Source organism: Heterodontus francisci, chromosome 34, assembly GCF_036365525.1.
Source record: "Heterodontus francisci isolate sHetFra1 chromosome 34, sHetFra1.hap1, whole genome shotgun sequence".
NCBI classification, from domain to species: Eukaryota; Metazoa; Chordata; class Chondrichthyes; order Heterodontiformes; family Heterodontidae; genus Heterodontus; species Heterodontus francisci.
In genome coordinates, this window is record NC_090404.1 from 38,501,267 (window position 1) to 38,526,623 (window position 25,357).

General features: G+C 46.7%; 1 long non-coding RNA gene across 1 annotated transcript; it reads left to right on the forward strand.

Annotated features, from left to right (window-relative positions):
• The first annotated feature begins 244 nt into the window (after positions 1-244).
• LOC137348524 (uncharacterized) lies at positions 245-21,843 on the forward strand. Its single transcript, XR_010969126.1, has 3 exons — positions 245-473; positions 12,661-12,784; positions 20,736-21,843. It is a non-coding gene; the product is annotated as an uncharacterized lncRNA (long non-coding RNA).
• The last annotated feature ends 3,514 nt before the right edge of the window (positions 21,844-25,357 follow it).

Consider the following 25,357-nt stretch of genomic DNA (forward strand, 5'->3'; position numbering starts at 1 on the left):
CAGGACCTATTTGGTTACGTTGCCAGCAAACGCGTCGTTAATATATGTTCTCTGTTTTGTACCATTTTATTTTTCTGAGTATAAAACATGAACTTCCCGTCCATTCTCCGACTGGTAAATGGCAGCCTATACTGGCCAGAATGCACCGCGCGCAGAAATACGGCCTATCTCCACCCCAAGAACCGCAACACGCTGGCGTCAGAAAACTCCGCCCCACGGAGTCCGCTTGTCTGAGTCGAGCGTGCGTGGTGCGGCTCCCGGAAGTTGAGCGCAGCCACTGCAACACCGAGTTTCAACGGCTCTCAGGCCCCGAATCAGAGCCGCCGGGTTCGGCGGACGTGCGGCGAGAGCCCCGGGGAGGCCAGAGGGGCCGCATTGAAGTGATGGTGCAGCGATTTCTCTATCCGAGCCGCCACTTCCCAGTTTCTTCTCCCATTTCCACCGAGTCAGGAAGCCTGTGAGTTGATTGGCTGGTAAGTTTTGGAACTTTGTTTCACTTTCTCCAAAGTTAGGAAGTTTGTCCAAGGAGCTGGAAATTAAACATTCCAGTTTTCATCAGAATAAGGGGCAGCTTCCTGAGATTTAACTGACCAATAGAAGGGAAGTGAGTAGCCGGTGAGTCGTCTTTTATTTTTAAGTATTGAGGTTTATTATTTATTTATTTAGAGATACAGCACTGAAACAGGCCCTTCTACCCACCGAGTCTGTGCCGACCATCAACCAGCCATTTATGTTAATCCTACATTAATCCCATATTCCTACCACATCCCCTCAATTCCCCGACCACCTACCAACACTAGTGGCAATTTACAATCGCCAATTTACCTTTCAACCTGCAAATCTTTGGCTGTGGGAGGAAACCGGAGCACCCAGCAGAAACCCACGCCGTCACAGGGAGAACTTGCAAACTCCGCACAGACAGTACCCAGAATCACTGGAGCTGTGAGGCTGTGGTGCTAACCACTGCGCCGCTTGGAGTTGCAAGTTTATTATCCAATAGCCAGAGGAATTGCAGGGCTGCTCCAACCTCTGCAGTGCACATCCTGTGCGATAGTAAACAGAAAACATGGCAGGCTATAAGCTAGCCAGGAAGGATCTAAAGGGAGAGCTAAGAAGAGCAAGGAGAGGACACGAGAAGTCATTGGCGGATAGGATCAGGGAAAACCCTAAGGCTTTCTGTAGGTATATCAGGAATAAAAGAATGACTAGAGTTAGATTAGGGCCAATCAAGGATAGGTTGATAGGTAAATTGGCCATTATAAATTGTCACTAGTATAGGTAGGTGGTAGGGAAATATAGGGACAGGTGGGGATGTTTGGTAGGAATATGGGATTAGTGTAGGATTGGTATAAATGGGTGGTTGATGTTCGGCACAGACTCGGTGGGCCGAAGGGCCTGTTTCAGTGCTGTATCTCTAATCTAATCATAATCTAATCTAGTGGTAAGTTGTGTGTGGAACCAGAGGAGGTAGGGGAAGTGTTAAATGAATATTTTGCGTCAGTATTCACAGTAGAGAAAGAAAATGTTGTCGAGGAGAATACTGAGATTCAGGCTACTAGGCTAGATGGGATTGAAGTTCACAAGGAGGAGGTGTTATCAATTTTGGAAAGTGTGAAAATAGATAAGTCCCCTGGGCCAGATGGGATTTATCCTAGGATTCTCTGGGAAGCTAGGGAGGAGATTGCAGAGCCTTTGTCCTTGATCTTTATGTCATCATTGTCGACAGGAATAGTGCCGGAAGACTGGAGGATGGCAAATGTTGTCCCCTTGTTCAAGAAGGGGAGTAGAGACAGCCCTGGTAATTATAGACCTGTGAGCCTTACTTCGGTTGTGGGTAAAATGTTGGAAAAGGTTATAAGAGACAGGATTTATAATCATCTTGAAAAGAATAAGTTCATTAGCGATAGTCAGCATGGTTTTGTGACGGGCAGGTCGTGCCTCACAAACCTTATTGAGTTTTTCGAGAAGGTGACCAGCAGGTGGATGAGGGTAAAGCAGTGGATGTGGTGTATATGGATTTCAGTAAGGCGTTTGATAAGGGTCCCCATGGGAGGCTATTGCAGAAAATATGGAAGTATGGGGTTGAAGGTGATTTAGAGCTTTGGATCAGAAATTGGCGAGCTGAAAGAAGACAGAGGGTGATGGTTGATGGCAAATGTTCATTCTGGAGTTTCGTTACCAGTGGTGTACTGCAAGGATCTGTTTTGGGGCCACTGCTGTTTGTCATTTTTATAAATGACCTGGAAGAGGGTGTAGAAGGGTGGGTTAGTAAATTTGCGGATGACACTAAGGTCGGTGGAGTTGTGGATAGTGCCGAAGGATGTTGTAGGGTGCAGAGGGACATAGATAGGCTGCAGAGCTGGGCTGAGAGATGGCAAATGGAGTTTTATGCAGAAAAGTGTGAGGTGATTCACTTTGGAAGGAGTAACAGGAATGCAGAGTACTGGGCTAATGGGAAGATTCTTGGTAGTGTAGATGAACAGAGAGATCTTGGTGTCCAGGTGCATAAATCCCTGAAGGTTGCTGCCCAGGTTAATAGTGTTGTTAAGAAGGCATATGGTGTGTTAGCTTTTATTCGTGGGGGGATCGAGATTCGGAGCCACGAGGTCATGCTGCAGCTGTACAAAACTCTGGTGAGACCGCACCTGGAGTATTGCGTGCAGTTCTGGTCACTGCATTATAGGAAGGATGTGGAAGCTTTAGAAAGGGTGCAGAGGAGATTTACTAGGATGTTGCCTGGTATGGAGGGAAGGTCTTACGAGGAAAGGCTGAGGGACTTGAGGTTGTTTTCGTTGGAGAGAAGGAGGAGGAGAGGTGACTTAATAGAGACATATAAGATAATCAGAAGGTTAGATAGGGTGGATAGTGAGAGTCTTTTTCCTCGGATGTTGATGGCAAACACGAGGGGACATAGCTTTAAGTTGAGGGGTGATAGATATAGGACAGATGTCAGAGGTAGTTTCTTTACTCAGAGAGTAGTAGGGGCGTGGAACGCCCTGCCTGCAACAGTAGTAGACTCGCCAACTTGAAGGGCATTTAAGTGGTCATTGGATAGACATATGGATGAAAATGGAATCGTGTAGGTCAGATGGTTTCACAGGTCGGCGCAACATCGAGGGCTGAAGGGCCTGTACTGCGCTGTAATGTTCTAATAAGTAAAGATCGGGGCTCGAGGCCCTTACTTACCTGGGAGCGGAGCGACGACTGGCGGACCTGTGAGGAAGCTGATCCAGAGCGGCGACATGCTCCCTGTGTCTCTCGGCGTGCGCTGAGACTCGAAAGATGGAAAAAAAGGACTTAGAGTGATATCACGGGAAATTTTCAAGGTGACGGAAAGCGTCATGGACGGGAGTTTTAGAGAAGTGGTTACACCCAAAGTGCAGGCAGATAGATGGGTGACTGCTAGAAGGCGGAGGCAGTCAGTGCAGGAATCCCCTGTGGCTATCCCCCTCTCTAACAAGTATACCGTCTTGGATACTGTTGTGGGGGTGGCCTATCAGGAGAAAACAGCAGCAGCCAGAGCAGTGGCACCACGGTTGGCACTGTTGTTCAGCAGGGATGGACAAAGCGCAGAAGAGCAATAGTTATAGGGGACTCTATAGTCAGGGGCACAGCTAGGCGCTTCTGTGGAAGTGAAAGAGACTCCAGGATGTTATGTTGCCTCCCTGGTGCCAGGGTCAAGGATGTCTCTGAACGGACAGAGGGCATTCTGAAGGGGGAGGGTGAACAGCCAGAGGTTGTGATACACATCGGTACCAATGACATAGGCAGGAAGAGTGATGCGGTCCTGCAGGGGGAGTTTAGGGAGTTAAATAGTAAGTTAAAAAACAGGACCTCTTGGGTTGTAATCTCTGGATTACTCCCTGTGCCACGTGCCAGTGAGGCTAGAAATCGGAAGATAGTGCAGCTAAACACGTGGCTGAGCAGCTGGTGTAGAAGGGAGGGTTTCAGATATCTGGACCATTGGGCTCTCTTCAGGGACAGATGGGACCTGCACAAGAAGGACGGGTTGCATCTAAACTGGAGGGGCACTAATATCCTGGCTGCAAGGTTTGCCAGTGTCATTCGGGAGGGTTTGAACTAGTGTGGCAGGGAGGTGGGAACCAGAGCAGTAGGACAGCTAGTGAAGTAAATGAGGAGGACATAGTAAATAAGGCCAGTAGGACTAAGAGGTAGAGCAGGCAGGGAGATGTTGCTGAGCACAGCGGGACTGATGGTCTGCAGTGCATTTGTTTCAATGCGAGAAGTATAACGGGTAAGGCAGATGAACTTAGAGCTTGGATTAGTACTTGGAAATATGATGTTGCTATTACAGAGACTTGGTTGAGGGAAGGTCAGGATTGGCAGTTAATTGTTCCAGGCTTTAGAAGCTTCAGGTGGGATAGAGGGGGATGTAAAAGGGGTGGGGGAGTTGCATTACTGGTTAAGGAGAATATCACAGCTGTACTGCGGGAGGACACCTCAGAGGGGTCATGCAGCAAGGCAATATGGGTGGAGCTCAGGAATAGGAAGGGTGCAGTCATGATGTTGGGTGTTTACTACAGGCCTCCCAACAGCCAGCGGGAGGTAGAGGAGCAGATATGTAGACAGATTTTAGAAAGATGTAAAGGTAACAGGGTTGTAGTGGTGGGTGATTTTAACTTCCCCCAATATTGACTGGGACTCACTTAATGCTAGGGGCTTGGATGGGGCAGAATTTGTGAGGAGCATCCAGGAGGGCTTCTTGAAACAGTATGTAGATGGTCCAACTAGGGATGGGGCCATTCTGGACCTGGCATTGGGGAATGAGCCCGGCCAGGTGGTCGAAGTTTCAGTGGGGGAGCATTTCGGGAGCAGTGACCATAATTCCATAAGTTATAAGGTACTTGTGGATAAGGATAAGAGTAGTCCTCGGGTGCAGGTGCTAAATTGGGGGAAGGCTAATTATAACAATATTAGGCAGGAACTGACAAATTTAGATTGGGGGCGGCTGTTTGAGGGTAAATCAACATCTGACATGTGGGAGTCTTTCAAACGTCAGATGATTAGAATCCAGGACCAGCATGTTCCTGTGAGGAAGAAAGACAAGTTTGGCAAGTTTCGGGAAGGTTGGATAACACGGGATATTGTGAGCCAAATCAAAACGATAAAAGAAGCATTTGTCAGGGCTGGAAGGCTCGAAACAGATGAAGCACTTGAGGAATATAAAGACAGTAGGAAGGAACTTAAGCAAGGAGTTAGGAGGGCTAAAAGGAGGCATGAAAAGTCAATGGCAAACAGGATTAAGGAAAATCCCAAGGCTTTTTATGCATATATGAAGAGCAAGAGGGTAACCAGGCAAAGGGTTGGCCCACTCAAGGACAGAGATGGGAATCTATGCGTGGAGCCAGAGGAAATGGGCGAGGTGCTAAATGAGTACTTTGCATCAGTATTCACCAAGGAGAAGGACTTGGTGGATGATGAGCCTAGGGAAGGGAGTGCCGATAGTCTCAGTCATCTCATTATCAAAAAGGAGGAGGTGTTGGGTGTCTTGCAAAGCATTAAGGTAGATAAGTCCCCAGGGCCTGATGGGATCTACCCTGGAATACTGAGGGAGGCAAGGGAAAAAATTGCTGGGGCCTTGACAGAAATCTTTGCATCCTCATTGGCTACAGGTGAGGTCCCAGAGGACTGGAGAATAGCCAATGTTGTTCCTTTGTTTAAGAAGGGTGGCAAGGATAATCCAGGAAATTTTAGGCCGGTGAGCCTTACGTCAGTGGTAGGGAAGCTATTGGAGAGGATTCTTAGGGACAGGATTTACTCCCATTTGGAAACAAACGCACTTATTAGCGAGAGTCAGCATGGTTTTGTGAAGGGGAGGTTGTGTCTTACTAATTTGATTGAGTTTTTTGAGGAAGTGACGAAGATGATTGATGAAGGAAGGGCGGTGGATGTTGTCTATATGGACTTTAGTAAAGCCTTTGACAAGGTCCCGCATGGCAGACCGGTGCAAAAGATGAAGTCACACGGGATCAGAGGTGAGCTGGCAAGATGGATACAGAACTGGCTCGGTCATAGAAGACAGAGGGTAACAGTGGATGGGTGTTTTTCTGAATGGAGGGATGTGACCAGTGGTGTTCCGCAGGGATCAATGTTGGGACCTTTGCTGTTTGTAGTATATATAAATGATTTGGAGGAAAATGTAGCTGGTCTGATTCGTAAGTTTGCGGACGACACAAAGGTTGGTGGAGTTGCGGATAATGATGAGGATTGTCAGAGGATACAGCAGGATGTAGATCGGTTGGAGACTTGGGTGGAGAAATGGCAGATGGTGTTTAATCCGGATAAATGTGAGGTAATGCATTTTGGAAGATCTAATACAGGTGGGAGGGATACAGTAAATGGCAGAACCCTTAGGAGTATTGACAGGCAGAGAGATCTGGGCGTCCAGGTCCACAGGTCACTGAAAGTGGCAACGCAGGTGGATAAGGCAGTCAAGAAGGCATTCGGCATGCTTGCCTTCATCGGTCGGGGCATAGAGTGTAAAAATTGGCAAGTCATGCTGCAGCTGTACAGAACCTTAGTTAGGCCACACTTAGAATATTGCGTGCAATTCTGGTCACCACACTACCAGAAGGACGTGGAGGCTTTGGAGAGGGTACAGAGGAGGTTCACCAGGATGTTGCCTGGTCTGGAGGGCATTAGCTATGAGGAGAGGTTGGAAAAACTCGGATTGTTTTCACTGGAACGACGGAGGTGGAGGGGCGACATAATAGAGGTTTACAAAGTTATGAGTGGCATGGACAGAGTGGATAGTCAGAAGCTTTTTCTCAGGGTGGAAGAGTCAGTTACTAGGGGACATAGGTTTAAGGTGCAAGGGGCAAAGTTTAGAGGGGATGTGCGAGGCAAGTTTTTTACACAGAGGGTGGTGAGTGCCTGGAACTTGCTGCCAGGGGAGGTGGTGGAAGCAGATACGATAGCGATGTCTGAGAGACATCTTGACAAATATATGAATAGGAAGGAAATAGAGGGATATGGGCCCCGGAAGTGCAGAAGTTGTTAGTTTCGGCAGGCATCAAGATCGGCGCAGGCTTGGAGGGCCGAATGGCCTGTTCCTGTGCTGAACTGTTCTTTGTTCTCTTTGTGCTTTGTTCCAAACACGTGACCTGTTCCTCTTTGAAGGACAAAGACAACAGACACATTGGGACATCACCACCTGCAAGTTCCCCTCCAAGTCACTCACGATCCTGACTTGGAACGATATCACAATTCTTTGTTTGTGATTGGTTGGTTAAGTAACAACTGTTAGTCAATTTAATTAGCTTTAAAAAAATAAGGGCAAAGTTGTTTTTTGTTTGAAAAAAGACCTCGAGTGATAAAGTGAGTTCTGAGAGTGTGTTTTTTTTCAATTCGAGTAATTTAGATTGTCATGGGTAGTGTTTGGAGTAGAACAAGCCTCTCGTGTAATTAATATTTTTTAAAGGGAGTAACTAATTAATCTAAAGGTAAGTCATGGCAGGAGAGCTCAGCCCCATGATGTGCTCCTCCTGCGCGATGTGGGAAATCAGAGATGCTTCCAGTGTCCCTGACGACCATGTGTGCAGGAAGTGGATCCAGCTGCAGCTACTGACTACCCGCATTATGGAGCTGGAGCTGCAGGTGGATTCACTGTGGAGCATCCGCGATGCTGAGGACATTGTGGATAGCACGTTTAGAGAGGTGGTCACACTGCAGGTAATGGCTGCACAGGCAGAAATGAGATGGGTGACCACCAGATGGAGTGGTAGGCGCAGGCAGGTAGTGCAGGAGTCCCCTGTGGCCATCCCCCTCTCAAACAGATAGACCACTTTGGATACTGTTGGGGGGAATGACCTCCCAGCGGAAAGCAGCAACAGCCAAGTTTGTGTTACCACGCATGGCTCTGCTGCACAGCAGGGGAGGAAAAGGTCTGGAAGAACTATACTGATAATGGATTCTATCGTAAGGGAAACAGATAGGCATTTCTGTGGCGACAAACATGACTTCAGGATGGTATGTTGCCTCCCTGGTGCTTGGGTCAAGGTAGTCATGGAGCGGCTGCAGGACATTCTGAAGGTGGGGGGGTGGGGGGTGGCGAATAGTCAGAGGTTGTGGAACACATTGGTACCAAAAACGGAGGTAAAAAGAGGATGAAGACCTGAAACAAGAATTTAGGGAGCTCGGTAGCAGATTAAAAAGCAGGACCTCAAAGGTTGTAATCTCTGGATTACTCCAGTGCCACATGCTAGTGAGTATAGGAATAGGAGGATAGAGCAGATGAATGCGTGGCTGAAGAGATGGTGCAGGAGGGAGGGCTTTAGCTTCCTGGATCACTGGGTCTGTATCTGGCAAAGGTGGGACCTGTACAAGTTGGACGAACATCCTTGCTGGGAGGTTTACGAGTGCTGTTGGGGGCAGTTTCAACACATTTGGCAGAGGAATGGGATACAGAGTGGAGGTATAGGAGCGGGTGATGCTCAGTCAAATATAGCAGAGAAACTGAGTCAGTCTGTTCGGCAGAGCAAATATAGACCTGTTAAGGCACAAGTGACAAATGCAAGGCTGGATTGCATTTATTTTAATGCAAGACAGATGAATTGAGGGCTTTGATTAGCACATGGGATTATGATATTGTTGCTATCACAGAGACATGGTTGAGGGAAGGGCAGGACTGGCAGCTCAATATTCCAGGCTATAGAATCTTCAGGTATGACAGGAGAAGGGATAAAAGAGGAGGTCGCATTGCTCTGTTGATGAAGGAGTCAATTACTGCAGTAAGGAGGGATGATATCTGAGAAGGTTCTTCAAATGAGGCCAGATGAGTCAAACCTAAAAACAAAAAGGGGGCAATCACTTGGCTGGGTGTGTACTGCAGGCCTCCAAACAGTCAGGGAGAGATAGAGGAGCAGATATGTAGGCAAATCTCAGAGAGGTGTAAAAATAATGGAGTAATAATAGGAGAGGATTTCAACTTAGCTAATATCAGCTGGGATGGTCTCAGTGTAAAAGACTTAAAGAGGGCGGAATTCTTAAAATATATACAGGAGACTTTTTTGAGCCAGTACATAGAAAGTCCAACAAGAAAAGGCGCAGTACTGAACCTAATCCTAGGGAATGATGCTGGACAAGTTGTAGAAGTGTCAGTGGGGGTGCATTTCGGGGATAGTGACCATAACTCTAAGACAAAGGCGGGCTGGAAATAAAAGTACTGAATTGGGGGAAGGCCAATTTCAATATGATAAAACAGGATCTGGCCAAAGTGAACTGGGAGCAGCTACTTGTCGGAAAGTCTACATCAGACCAGTGGGAGTCAAAGAGGAAATAGTGAAGGTTCAGAGGCAACATGTACCCGTAAAGGTGAAGGGTCGGACCAACAAGTCCAGGGAACCCTGGATGTCAAGGGATAGCGAGGATTGGATCAGGGAAAAAAAAAAAGGAGGCTTCTGGCAGATTCAACGTGCTGAAAACAGCGGAGGTACTGGAGGAGGATAGAAAGTGTAGCGGGGGTACAAAGAAAAGTAATTAGGAGAGCAAAGAGGGGGCATGAAAAAACACTGGCGGGCAAGATCAAGGAAAATGCTGAGGCATTTTCTAAGTATATTAAGGGCAAGAGGATAAGCAGTGAAAGAGTGGGGCCCATTAGGGACCAAAGTGCCAATCTGTGTGTGGAGCCAGAGGACATAGGTGAGGTTTTAAATGATTACTTTGCATCTGTTCACGATGGAGAAGGATGATGTAGGTGTAGAGATCAGGGAGGGGGATTGTGATACACTTGAACATATTAGCATTGAATGTGAGGAAGTCTTAGCTGTTTTAACGGGCTTAAAAGTGGATAAATTCCCAGTCCCAGATGAGATGTATCCCAGGCTGTTATGTGAGGCAAGGGAGGAGATAGCAAGGGCTCTGACATAAATTTTCAGATCCTCTCTGGTCACAGGAGAGGTACCAGAGGACTGGAGGACTACGAATGTGGTGCCATTATCAAGAAGGGTAGCAGGGATAAACCAGGTACTGACAGGCCAGTGAATCTAACATCAGTGGTTGGGAAAATATTGGGAAAAATTCTGAGGGACAGGATTAATCTCCACATGGAGAGGCAGGGATTAATCAGGGATAGTCAACATGGCTTTGTCAGGGGGAGATCGTGTCTAACTAACTTGATTGAATTTTTCACGGCAGTGACGAGGTGTGTAGATGAGGGTAAAGCAGTTGATGTAGTCTGCATGGACTTCAGTAAGCTTTTGATAAGGTCCCACATGGGAGAGTGGTTAAGAAGGTCAGAGCCCATGGGATCCAGGGCAATTTGGCAAATTGGATCCAAATTGGCTTAGTGGCAGGAGGCAGAGGGTGATGGTCGAGGATTGTTTTTGCGAGTGGAAACCTGAGTCAGTGGTGTACCACAGGGATCGGTACTGGGACCCTTGCTGTTTGTAGTGTACAGTAATGATGTAGACGTGAATATAGGAGGCATGATAAGTAAATTCGCAGATGACACGAAAATTGGTGGTGTTGTAAATAGTGAGGAGGAAAGCCTTAGATTACAGGACAATATAGATGGGCTGGTAAGATGGGCAGAGCAGTGGCAAATGGAATTTAATCCTGAGAAGTGTGAGGTGATGCATTTTGGGAGGACTAACAAGGCAAGGGAATATGCAATGGATGGGAGGACCCCAGGAAGTACAGAGGGTCAGTGGGACCTTGGTGTACTTGTCCATAGATGACTGAAGGCAGCAGCACAGGTAGATAAGGTGGTTAGGAAGGCATATGGGATACTTGCCTTTATCAGCTGAGGCATAGAATGTAACAGCAGGAAGGTTATGATGGAGCTGTATAAAACACTAGTTCGGCCACAGCTGGAGTACTGTGTACAGTTCTGGGCACCACACTATCCGAAGGATGTGGTTGCACTGGAGAGGGTGCAGAGGAGGTTCACCAGGATGTTGAATCGGCTGGAGCATTTCAGGTATGAAGAGAGATTGAAAAGGCTGGTGTTGTTTTCATTTGAGCAGAGAAGGCTGAAGGGGGACATGATTGAGGTATTCAAATTGATGAGGGGCATTGATAGGTTAGATAGGAAGAAACTTTTTCCATTAGTGGAGGTGTCAATAACCAGGGGGCATAGATTTAAGGTAAGGGGCAGCAGGTTTAGAGAGGATTTGTGGAAAGAAAATTTCACCTAGAGGGTGGTTGGAATCTGAAAAGCACTGCCTGAAGAGGTGGTAGAGGCAGGAACCCTCACAACATTTAACCAGTATTTAGATGAGCACTTGAAACACCATAGCAGACAAGACTATGGGCCAAGTGCTGGAAAATGGGATTCGAATAGTGAGGTGCTTGATGGCCGGCACAGACACGATGGGCCGAAGGGCCTGTTTCTGTGCTGTATAACTCTCTGACTATTTCCAGCACAGGAGGAGGCCATTCCGCCCATTGTATCTGTTCATCCCACTTTCCAGTTGTTAAGACCTCAGAGATTGTCAATATGAAAAATATGAGATATGAATCCCCAGACCACACTAATAAATTACACAAGATTTCACATTTTCAGTCTTTTGTTCTAATAACTAAACTAAAAGAAATCCCCAATTATCTGAATAGCACTTTGATTGTAAATTGTGGTGTCAGCTATTTCCAAAGATATTTTCTTTACTTATTCAACACTTGACTATCTCACACCACACTGATACATTACACAGTCCTTTTTGATAACAAAAGCCTTTGCAGTTACAAGTCCCAAATTCCTGCCAATGGTGGGGCTGCTCCGACCTCTGGACTGCACATCCTGTGTAATGTGCCAACTCCAGATAACCATTTGTGTAGGAAGTATCATTGGGGGAGGTGGTGACATCGGGGTAATGTCACTGGAACATGGGTTCGAATCCCACCACGGCAGATGGTGACATTTAAATTCAATTAATAAATCTGCAATTAAAAAGCCATCTGGTTCATGAGATGGGAAATCTGCTGTCCTTACCTGGTCTGGCCGACATGTGACTCCAGATCTACAGCAATGTGGCTGACTCTGAAATGCCCTCTGAAATGGCCGAGCGAGCCTCTCAGTTGTCAAGGGCAGTTTGGGATGGACAATAAATACTGGCCGAGCCAGCAACACCCACATCACATGGATGAAGATAAAACAAGTTGCAGCAGCTCGAGCTCCGGTTTTCGGAGCATGAACTGCAGCTGGTGTCACTGCGGTGCATCCATGAGGTGAGAGATTTGTGGACAGCACGTTTATAGATATGGTCACCCTGCAGCTTAAGAGTATGCAGGGAGAGAGGCAATGGGTGGCCAACTGACAGTCAAGAAGAAACAGACAGGGAATGCAGGAGAACCCTGAGTGCATCTCACTCTCCAACCAGTATTCAGTTCTGAATACTGATGAAAGTGATGGTTCATCTAAGGAGTGCAGCCAGAGTCAAGGCCATGGCAGCACAGTTGGATCAGCTTCACAGAGGGTCACAAAGCTGACTGAATGAGCAATAGTGATAGGAGATTTGATCGGGGAATACACAGGCGTTTCTGCAGCCGCAGACGTGAATCCAGGCTGGTGTGTGGCCTCCCTCAGGACAATGTACAGCAGGGTGCATGGACAGTCATCCTGGGCCAGGAAGCAGGAGGAGAGAATGTTGTGAATTTCTATCCTGGACTGACAGTGATGGTTTTTGTAAACTCCTTTTACAGGGGCTTAGAAGCAGGGGATGTGCAGATGGGGAATCTCGAGCCAAACATCACATCAAGATCTGACAGAGTCACTCGATACATCAGGACCTGAATATCATCGGCCTTTGAATGTGGAAGGAGAAAGGTTTGTCTGTTCTGTCTGTGGGAAAAGATTTCAGGTATCAGTGAGACTGGAAAAGCACTGAGATACACAAAGCCCTGGTTGGACCACACCTGGAGTATTGTGTTCAGTTCTGGGCACCACACCTTCGGAAGGATATAATGGCCTTGGAGGGAGTGCAGTGTAGATTTACCTGAATAATACCTGGACTCGAAGGGTTAAATTACGAGGAGACATTACACAAGTGAATCAGTCATTACAGCACAGAAGGAGGACATTGAGCTTTTTGATTCCATCCCAGCTCTCTGTGGAACAAACCGGTCAGTCCCATTCCCCCACTCTTTTTTTTTTAGAATTAGAATTAGCACATTACAGCGCAGTACAGGCCCTTCGGCCCTCGATGTTGCGCAGACCTGTGAAACCATCTGACCTACACTATTCCATTTTCATCCATATGTCTATCCAATGACCACTTAAATGCCCTTAAAGTTGGTGAGTCTACTACTGTTGCAGGCAGGGCGTTCCACGCCCCTACTACTCTCTGAGTAAAGAAACTACCACTGACATCTGTCCTATATCTATCACCCCTCAACTTAAAGCTATGTCCCCTCGTGTTTGCCATCACCATCCGAGGAAAAAGACTCTCACTATCCACCCTATCTAACCTTCTGATTATCTTATATGTCTCTATTAAGTCACCTCTCCTCCTCCTTCTCTCCAACGAAAACAACCTCAAGTCCCTCAGCCTTTCCTCGTAAGACCTTCCCTCCATACCGGGCAACATCCTAGTAAATTTCCTCTGCACCTTTTCCAAAGCTTCCACATCCTTCCTATAATGCGGTGACCAGAACTGCACGCAATACTCCAGGTGCGGTCTCACCAGAGTTTTGTACAGCTGCAGCATGACCTCGTGACTCCGAAACTCGATCCCCCTACTAATAAAAGCTAACACACCATATGCCTTCTTAACAGCCCTATTAACCTGGGTAGCAACCTTCAGGGATTTATGCACCTGGACACCAAGATCTCTCTGTTCATCTACACTACCAAGAATCTTCCCATTAGCCCAGTACTCTGCATTCCTGTTACTCATTCCAAAGTGAATCACCTCGCACTTTTCCGCATTAAACGCCATTTGCCATCTCTCAGCCCAGCTCTGCAGCCTATCTATGTCCCTCTGTACCCTAGCACATCCTTCAGCACTATCCACAACTCCACCGACCTTAGTGTCATCCGCAAATTTACTAACCCACCCTTCTACACCCTCTTCCAGGTCATTTATAAAAATGACAAACAGCAGTGGCCCCAAAACAGATCCTTGCGGTACACCACTAGTAACTAAACTCCAGGATGAACATTTGCCATCAACCACCACCCTCTGTCTTCTTTCAGCTAGCCAATTTCTGATCCAAAGCTCTCAATCACCTTCAACCCCATACTTCCATATTTTCTGCAATAGCCTACCGTGGGGAACCTTATCAAACGCCTTACTGAAATCCATATACACCACATCCACTGCTTTACCCTCATCCACCTGTTTGGTCACCTTCTCGAAAAACTCAATAAGGTTTGTGAGGCACGACCTACCCTTCACAAAACCGTGCTGACTATCGCTAATGAACTTATTCTTTTCAAGATGATTATAAATCCTGTCTCTTATAACCTTTTCCAACATTTTACCCACAACCGAAGTAAGGCTCACAGGTCTATAATTACCAGGGCTGTCTCTATTCCCCTTCTTGAACAAGGGGACAACATTTGCTATCCTCCAGTCTTCCGGCACTATTCCTGTCGACAATGACGACATAAAGATCAAGGACAAAGGCTCTGCAATCTCCTCCCTAGCTTCCCAGAGAATCCTAGGATAAATCCCATCTGGCCCAGGGGACTTATCTATTTACACACTTTCCAAAATTGAAAACACCTCCTCCTTATGAACCTCAATCCCATCTAGCCTAGTAGCCTGAATCTCAGTATTCTCCTCGACAACATTTTCTTTCTCCACTGTAAATACTGACGCAAAATATTCATTTAACACTTCCCCTATCTCCTCTGATTCCACACACAACTTCCCACTACTATCCTTGATTGGCCCTAATCTAACTCTAGTCATTCTTTTATTCCTGATATACCTATAGAAAGCCTTAGGGTTTTCCCTGATCATATCCGCCAATGACTTCTCGTGTCCTCTCCTTGCTCTTCTTAGCTCTCCCTTTATATCCTTCCTGCCTAGCTTGTACCTCTCAAGCGCCCTAACTGAGCCTTCACGTCTCATCCTAACATAAGCTGCCTTCTTCCTCTTGACAAGCGCTTCAACTTCTTTAGCAAACCACGGCTCCCTCGCTCGACAACTTCCTCCCTGCCTCACAGGTACATACTTATCAAGGACACGCAGTAGCTGCTCCTTGAATAAGCTCCACATTTCGATTGTTCCCATCCCCTGCAGTTTCCTTCCCCATCCTACGCATCCTAAATCTTGCCTAATCGCATCATAATTTCCTTTCCCCCAGCTATAATTTTTGCCCTGCGGTATATGCCTGTCCCACCCCATCGCTAAGGTAAACCTAACCGAATTGTGATCACTATCACCAAAGTGCTCACCTACATCTAAATCTAACACCTGGCCGGGTTCATTACCCAGTACCAAATCCAATGTGGCATCGCCCCTGGTTGGCCTGTCTACATACTGTGTCAGAAAACCCTCCTGCACACACTGGACAAAATCTGACCCATCTAAAGTACTCGAACTATAGTATTTCCAGTCTATATTTGGAAAGTTAAAGTCCCCCATAACAACAACCCTGTTACTCTCGCCCCTGTCGAGAATCATTTTCGCTATCCTTTCCTCTACATCTCTATTCCCGTAGTCCTGCAGGTTTATTTCCCTCAAGTGTCTATCCAATTTCCATTTGTAATCATTGATCGTCTCCACTTCCACCACCCTCGTAGGCAGTGAGTTCCAGGTCATTACCACTCACTGTGTAAAAAAAAACGGCTTCCTCACATCCCTCCTGTATCTCAAAACCTGAATCTGTGTCCACTAATCCTTGTATCATCAGCTAATGGGAACAGCTTTTCTTGGTCTGCCTTATCTTAACCTGTCATCATTTTCAACACCTCTATCAGATCTCCCCTCAATCTCCTTTGCTCCAAGGAGAACAACACCAGCTCCTCCAACCTAACCTTGTAGTTAAATTCTCTCATCTCAGGAACCATTCTGATAAATCTCTGCACCCTCTCAAGGACCTTCACATCCTTCCGAAAGTGTGGTGACCAGAACTGGATGCAATACTCTAGTTGTGGCCTAACCAGAGCTTTATAAATGTTCAGCAAAACTTCCTTCCTTTTGTGTTCAATACCTCTATTTATGAGGCCCAAGATCCCATTTGCTTTGCCAGCTGTTCCCTCAATACATCCTTCCACTTTCAGTGATCTCTGCACATGAACCCTCAGGTCCCTCTATCCCTGTAAACTCTTTAGAACTGGACCATTAAGTGTATGTTGCCTCTCCCTATTCCTTCTGCCAGAATGAATCACCTCACTGTGAGGGTTGTAGTCCCTGGAATTCAGAAGATTAAGGGGTGATTTGATTAAACTTTTCAAGATATTAATTGAAACTGATAGGGTAGATAGAGAGAAACTCTTCTCCATCACCTGCAGTACTCGGCAGCATCGTCTAAAACATAGAGCCAGAATTTTCATTAATCCACCCCTGGGCCCAGTGAACCTGAGCATTAATCCACCCAGGCTGAATGTACACAGAATTACAGCCCATAAACAGGCCGTTCAGCCCCACTAGTCTGTGCTGCTGTTTATAATCCACATGAGCCTCCTCCCAATCTGATTACCTTGTCCCACTCTGTCCCCATATCCCTCTATTCCCTTCTCCCTCATAAATGTATTGAGCCTCCCCTTAAACACATCATTGTTATCACCTTCAACCACTCCACATGGCAGTGAGTTCCACATTCTCACCACTCTCTGAGTAGAGAAATTCCTCCAAAGTTCTCTATTTGACCTGTTAATGTCTGTATTATATTGCTGCCCCCTTGTTCTGACTGACTGATAATTTTAAAGACCTCTATCAGATCTCCTCCTAGTCTTCTCTTTTCCAGAGAAAGGATCCCCAGCCTGCTCAATCTTGCTGGATAGTAACATCCTCTCTGGTGACATCTTTGTAAATCTATTCTGCACTTTCTTCAATATCCTTTTTTAATCTGGAGACCAGAACTGCTCACAGTCCTTCTAAGTCAGGTTCTCTATAAATTTAACATTCCCTCCCTGCTGTTACATTGTATTCCTCTAGAAAAGAACGTCAGTTCTTTCTTTGCTCTCTTATCAACTTGTGTTGCTCCTTTTGGTGATTTATGTGACTCTGTTCCCAGATCTCTTTGCTCCTCTGCTCCATTTAAGTTCTTACATTCTAACCAATAACTGGCCTCCTTATTCCTCCTCCCACAATGAACCAGCTCACATTTCACTATGTTGAATTTCATTTCCCATTTATCTGTCCAGTCTGCCAGCCTGTTTCTGTCTTCCTGGATTTCAATGCACTCCTCCTCATTATTAGTTCTATCATCCAGTTTGGTGTCAACTACAAGTTATGAAAACATCCCTCTAATTCCTGAGTCCAAATGTGGGTGAAGAACAGAATTCCCAGTGTACTTCACACTATAGTTGATGTCCCGGGCACTCGGGTTTCTGTATAATTTATTTAATAATTTTCTCCATTGTCTCTCTGACCCTGATCTCAATGGGATGACACAAAATCATCCATTCAATATTTGGAGCTTTCAGTGCAGGATTCATTACCCAGGACTCCCGTGATCAGGGTCAGTCCCTTATCAATGACCACAGGGGCTGAGTGCATTGGCGTGGGATCGAACTGTGCACTGAGCATGTCCAGCGTAGGTAATGGAGATGGACTGAGATGGACCAGGTGGATTGGGAGGCGAGAGGAGATTGTGGGTACAGGGGAGGAATTGGAGCCATGGGTGGGCTGGGAGGCTTCATATACACCTGGGGTAGGCCAAGAGGCCCCGTGTTTACCTCGCGGCGACAGGTCCGGGGGAGAGGGGTCACTGGCCGCCATCGTGGACAGGGCGGGATCAGGGTGCAAGCACAGCCATCTTGGTGAGGGCACAGTGAGCGAACAGGACCTCACAAACTCTGTTTCCTACTGGGTCCGAGTGCCCAGGAGATGGGGCATCCTGGACAATAGGGTTTTAAGCAGCTTCACCCACTCTCAGGCTGCATGTGATGTTTGCAGCCTTTAAGAGTCCATGGGCCATGTATATATTCAGTGTAAGAGGTTACAGCCCCTGTATCGTTACCTGAAGGGGCTGTTACTCAAATTAGAATCCTGGAAATTTACAGTACGGAAGGAGGCCATTCGGCCCATCGTGTCCTCGTTGGCTGACAAGGAGCCATCCAGCCTAATCCCACTTTCCAGCTCTTGGTCCATAGTGTTATGATCCTCTATTTTTTTTTCCAAGAAGAATGCAGTGTGCCTTTAAGGCTGGAAAAGGAGCAGTGCTGCTTTAAGGCAACAAGCTCCAGAGACTGAGTCAAAGAATGTATTCTCGTTGCCCCGGGATACAGCCACTCAGACTGAAGATCGAGAGATACATTGTTTCCAATTGACATTTGAAACTAGTTGAAAAACTGGCTTTTGAGACACCGTTAACAGAGACAGACACAGATTATCATCCAGCATATACTGAAGGAAAAGAGAGCTCTCTCTTGGTTTATTTAAACCCGAATTCTGATATCAAGCCAGATTACTTTCTTAAAAGAAAATAACCAATTCCTTTCACGACTGAACTGAAATTGTTGAAATTTGTCGCTGGAAAAGAGCAGCATCAATTCAACTGCTGAACTAGACTGGACTGTTCTACTGTTGAAGAACCTTTTATTTTCTCCCCCCGCACCCCCCGTTCAGATGGCTGTGAAGACTTCCAAGCAACCTTGGACTATTCCACATAGGAAGGTTTCACTTCAGCAGGAGCATAAATATGCAAAGACACTATTTTTTCTGTTTTAAATGTTTATATGTTAGTAGTGTTTAAGAATTTAGTTTTTCTAATTAAACAGTTAATTTGTTGATCTGAAGACACCTGGTTTGGTTAGCCTTATTCGGGGGTTAATAGATGGTACAATTTGGCTGGATCTTTCTTTAATTTGGAATGTTTAAAATGTCAGGCGATCTGTGAGGGACGGGACTGAATTAACAGTGTGTTTCTCCCACCACTATCAAAACTGTATATTTTGATTGTGGGGCTTTGACTTGAGCACTCGGTCGTAACAATACCCTTGTAGGTTAGGGCACTTCACGTGCATATCCAAGTACTTTTTAATTGTTTTGAAGCTTTCTGCCTCTACCACCTTCCCAGGCAGTGAGTTGCAGATCCCCACCGCCCTCTGGCTGAAAACATTTCCCCTCAAATCCCTTTTAAATTTCCTACCTCTTATCCAAAAACTGTTATCCTGGTTATGGACCCCTCAGCCAAGGGGAATAGGTCCTTCCTATCCACTCTATCTAGACCCCTCATCATTTTCTGCACTTCAATTCGGTCTCCTTTCAGCCTCCTCTATTCCAAAGAAAACAACCCTCACCTATCCAATATTTCCTCAGAACTAAAATTCTCCAATCCAGACAACATCCTTGTAAATCTCCTCTGTACTGTCTCTAATACAACCACATCTTTCCTGCAGTGCGGTGACCAGAACTGTACACAGTCCTCCAACTGTGTCCTAACCAGTGTTTTATACATTTTCAGCAGAACCTTCATGCTCTTATATTTTCTGCTTTGGCTAATAAAGGCAAGTATCCCTTACGCCTTATCTACCTGCCCAGCCATATTCAAGGTTCTGTGAACGTGCACTCCAAGGTCCCTCTGTTCCTTTATACTTCTCAATATCCTACCATTTATTGTGTATTCCCTTGCCTTGTTAGCTGTCTCCAAATGCATTACCTCACACTTCTCCGGATTGAATTCCATTTGTCACTATTCTGCCCACCTAACCAGTCCATTGATATATTCCTGCAGTTTACAGCTTTCTTCTTCATTATCAACCACATGGTCAATTTTTGTATCATCTGCAAACTGTTTAATCAAACCCCTACATTCAAGTACAAACCATGGATATATAGAACAAAAAGCAAAGGACCGAGTACTGATCCCTGTAGAACCGCACTGAAAACAGCCTTCCAGTCACACAAACACTCATCAACCATTACTCTTTCCTTCCTGCCTCTGAGTCAATTTTGACTCCAACTTGCTGTTTTGCTTTTATTTTCATGACCAGTCTGCCTTGTGGGACCTTATCAATGGCCTTGGTTACAGTTTAACCCCATTCTCCTAATCTCTGGCCACTCGGTGTGGAGGTGGGGTGGGGAGTTTGGAGGATCTTTTCCGGGACCTGCTCTTGGGCCTGGTTAAAACACTACCCACACCCACAGCCCTTTCGATGACCTGCCCTTCCAAAACCCCCCAGTCCCCCCAATGCCCTCCTCTCCCTCACCTCATCCACCCCAAACCCACCCAGGTTTGTATCTATCTTGTATATTTAAACACTCAGTTCTCACCTTCTCCATCTCTCTCTCCCTCTCGCTCAGGCTGAGAAGCAATGTGTAGGTCCAGGATGTACAGGGACCATGCTCGAAGTGGGTGTGTCACTTTAGCTGCTGCCCTGTCTTCCCTGGTCCTGTCCTTGCCAGGGTGGCCTTCTGCAACCGGTGGACACCTCAGGATACAGAGTGTCTCGTGGACACTGGGAGCAATGTTCTGGTTTAGTTGGGAAGGTTCCCTTTGCTTCTGTTACAATTTGTTGCTTAATTTGGCTTCTTTTAGTTTGAATGGACCACATGTTTGGGGGAAACGAGAGGAAAGAATGTTCCATAGAAACTAGAACTGTCTGTTCTGAATTTCTATCCTGGACTGACAGTGCTGACTTTTGTAAACTCCTTTTACAGGGTATTAGAAGGGGAGGATTTACTGATGGGAAATTCAAACCAAACATCGCATCAAGATCTGACAGTCACTCGATTCATCAGGACCTGAATATCATCGGCCTTTGAATGTGGAAGGAGAAATGTTTCTGTTCTGCCTGGGAAAAGATTTCAAACATCAGTGTGACTGAAGAAGCACCGAGACACACACACACACCCGAGTGAGGGTGTTCCAGTGACTGACTGTGGAAAGAGTTTTAACCAGTTACACAGCCTGAGAAAACATCACCATTCACAGCGGGGAGAAACTGTACACATGTTCTGTGTGTGGACAAGGCTTCAACTGATCATCCAACCTGGAGAGACACAAGGACACCCTCACCACGGAGAAACCATGGAAATGTGGGGACTGTGGGAAGGGATTCGGTTCTCCATCAAAGCTGGATATTCATTAACTCAGTCACACTGGGGAGGGGCCGTTCACCTGCTCTGTGTGGGAAGGGATTCACTCAGTTATCCCACCTGCTGACACAGCAGAGAGTTCACAAGGGTAGGTTGGAGAAGTTGGGGTTGTTCTCCTTGGAGCAAAGGAGATTGAGGGAAAATTTCATCGAAATGTACCAGATTCTGACAGACTTTGATAAATTAGACAAAGAAAAACTGTTCCCATGAACTAATGGTACAAGAACTAGGGAACACAGATTGAAGGTTTTGAGGAAGAGTTGCAGCAGGAATGTGAGGAAGAACTTCTTCTGCAGCAAGTGGTTCTGACCTGGAACTCGCTGCCAATGTGTGTGGTGGAAGTGGAAATAATCAATGATTTTCAAAGGAAACTGGATGGTCACTTGAAGGAAATAAACTTGCAGGGCTATGGGCTCATGTGGGGCAGTGGGACTGAGCGGATTGCTCCCTGGAGAGCTGACATGGAATTGATGGGCCAAATGGCCTTGTTCTGTGCTGTAAATGATGCTGTGTCTCTGTGACTGTGTTTTGAGACAGGATATCCCAGCTCTCCACCCTGGGATTCTCAGTGTGAACAGGAGTCGGAGTGGGGAGGACCCACTGTCGATGGTTTACTAGAAATGTTAAAGGTCATATCAAAATTAAAGGAAAAGCATATAATTGCACAAAGGTGGGTGGCAGATCAGAATTAGAATTTTTTTTTTTAGAATTAGAACATTACAGCGCAGTGCAGGCCCTTCGGCCCTCGATGTTGCGCCGACCATCTGACCTACACTATTCCATTTTCATCCATATGTCTATCCAATGACCAATGAATGTTGGACAGAATGTAGAAAAACAGCAAAGAATGACTAAAAGATTGATAAGGAGTGCAGATTGTAAACAGAGTCTGGAGGTATGTGTTTGCTGAGTGGTGAGTTCAGTGAAGGGGAGAGGAGGTGCTCCTTTTTTCTACTTTTTCTGTCCTCCAGTATTTGGTTCTTGTTTCTGTGCAGTGAAAGGAGCTGTTTGGTTGAGTAACTGGTCAGATCTTCTCCTTCTAAATAGTCGGTTAAGTTAAGGTCTGGCACGGCAGCTTGGCTGAGTGCAATGCACAGCTTGTGACATGTGGGATGTCGAGGATGCACCGTGTGTCCTGGACAAACACATCTGCAGGAAGTGTCACCGGCTGCACAAGCTTGAGCTCTAGGGTTTGGATCTCGAGCAGTGGCTGGAGTCACTGTGGTGCATCCACAATGCAGAGAACTACATGGCTAGCAGGTTTAGGGAGGTGATCACACCACAGGTTAGGAGCATGCAGGAGGATAAGGAATGGGTAACCCACAGACAGTCTAAGAGAACCAGACAGGTAGTGCAGGGGTCCCCTGATATGATCTCACTTGCTAATCAGCTTTCCATTTTCGATACTGGTGAGCGTGATGGTTCCTCAGAGGAGTGCAGACAGAGCCACGTTTGTCAGGTGGCTCAGCTGCACAGGAGGGGTGGAGGAAGAGTGGAAGAGCAGTCGTGATGGGGCATTCATTAGGCAGGGGAACACAGAAGTCTTTCTGCAGCTGTAGATCGAACTCCAGGATGGTGTGTTGCCTCCCTGGTGCCAGGATCAAGGATGTCACGGAACGGCTACAGGACATTTATCTGGGGGAAGGTGAACAGCCAGAGGTCGTGGTCCACGTTGGCACCATTAACATAGATGGAAAGGGTAAATGAGGTCCTGAGAACAAATTTTAGGAAACGAGGAAGGAGATTAAAAAAGCAGGGCCTCAAAAGCAGTTATCTCAGGATTACTCCCACTCCCATGTGCAAGTGAGCATAGGAATAGGAGAATTGACTGATTGAACAGGTGATTGGAGAACTGGTGTGGGAGGGAGGGCATCAGATTTCTGAGGCACTGGGACAGGTGGGACCCATACAAGATGGACGGGTTGCATCGAAGCAGCATTGGGACTAACATCCTCACAGGGAGATTACTAGTGCTGTTGGGGAGGGTTTAAACTAGATTGGTAAGGGGATGGAAACCTGAGAGGGAGTTCCGATTGGAGGGAAGCAAAACTGGTAACTTGTCAGGGGTATGGGAACCAGGGAAAAATATCAGACCGGAACACCAAGGTGCACAGAATACTGGGAGAGATAGTTAGCACTGGAGTAGGGAATAGCAAGTTATAAGGTGGGGTCAGAGTCAGGGATAAAGTAATAAAGTCTAAATCAGGGTTAATGTGCATGTATGTGAATGCACAGAGTGTGGTTAATAAGATTGGTGAGGTACACGTGCAGATTGCCATGTGGAAATATGATGTTGTGGCAAGAACAGAGACCTGGCTCAAAGAAGGGCAGGACTGGGTGTTAAATATTCCTGGATACAAGGTGTTCAGGAAAGAAAGGGAAAGGGGCGGTGGAGTATTGATAAATGAGAACATTGCCGTGTTGGAGAAAAAGGATGTCCCATTGGTGTCGATAAAAGAATCAATTTGGCTGGAACGAAGGAACAAAAAAGATGCATTTACATTGCTCAGTGTTGTCCACAGGCCACCAGTGAGTGGGAAGAACGTGGAGGAGAAAAAATGCAAGGGAATTACAGAGAGGTGCAAAAATTATCGGTAGTTCCAATGGGGGACTTTAATTATTCAAACATATCGTGGGATAGTAGTAGTGTAAAGGGCAGTGAGGGACCAGTGTTCCGAGAGTTGTTCAGGAAAATTATCCACAACAGTATGTTGCTAGTCCAATGAGAAAGGAGGCACTTCTGGACCTGGTTCTTGAGAATGAGGTGGGCCAGGTCGATCAATTATCAGGAGGGGAGCATGTCGGGGAGATTGATCATTGTATCATAAGATTTAGACTGACCATAGAAAAGGATAAAGAACAATCCAGAGTAAGAGTAATTAACTGGGGAAAGACAACTTCAATGGGGTAAGAATGGAGCTGGCTGAATAAATGAGATTCAAAAGTTGCCAGGAAACCTGACAGCTGAACAATGGGTTACCTTCAAAAAAGAGAGAGTTCGGGCACAGTCAACATATGTTCCCTCGAAGTGGAAACGGAGGGCAGGTAAATCCAGAGCTCCCTGGATTATAAAAGAGGTAGAGATTACGATAAAGAAAAAGGGTGCTGTTTTCCTTGAAAAGGCTGAGAGGTGATGTGATCGAGGTATTCAAAATCACGAGAGGTCTGGACAGAGAATCATACCTTAGAGACAATGTCCCAGACACTGCCATCACCATCCCCAGGTGTCCCACGAGCAGGACAGACCCAGCAGAGGTGACGGCACAGTGTATACAGTCAGGAGGGAGTTGCCCGAGACGTCCTCAGCATGGGCTCCGGACCCCATGATGTCTCATGGCATCAGGTCAAAGAGAGTAGATGGAGAGAAACTGTTCCCACTGGTGAAAGGATGGAGGACGCGAGGGAACAGATTTAAAGTAATTGGGAAGAGAAACAAAAATAACATGAGGAAAAACTTTTCCACCCAGCGAGTGGTTAATGTGTGGAATGCACTGTCTGAGAGTGTGGTGGAGGCAGGTTTAATTGAAACATTTCAAAGGGAATGAGACAGTTTTATGAAAAGGAACTAATGGAGCTGCGGGCTGACAGGTCCCGGATGCTGATGGATTCATCCTCGGGCTTTCAAAGAGAAGCAAATGAGGGAGGAACTGCGCAGAATCTGTCCTCCTGTCCCGCCCCTTTTCCTATTGGTCCGGAGTTGCAGTCAATCAACTGGATATTGTGAGCTCAGAGGTTAAGTCCCGGGTGCGCAGGCGCATTGCGGATCACTGTTCGAAGGCCGCGGAGAGACCCTTGTGAGTCGCTTCTGCAGCCGGTAAGTGGCGGCTGGTGGGCGGGGAGGCTTCAGAAACACCCGGTGTAGGCCTCAACACCCCCGATAACAAACTCCCGGTCCTGTGTTTGCACCGAGCGGGCGGCAGCTGCGGGAAACTGAGCTCAGTTATAAAGGGGCCTGAGGGAGGGAGGAACCATTTGGGACACAGCACAGGGCAGGAGGTCCCCCCCTCCCCCACTCCCTGGTTCCACAAAGACTCCCCTTGGACTCGGCCACACCTGGGCAGGGCTGGCTCAAGGTGCAGGAAGCTGCTAGGCTGAGCTGTGGACTGGGAGGAGTGGGGGGTTTGACTGACAGGCCTGGGGAGGGGGATATCAGGGCAGGTACACACACTGATCCCCCTTTTCCT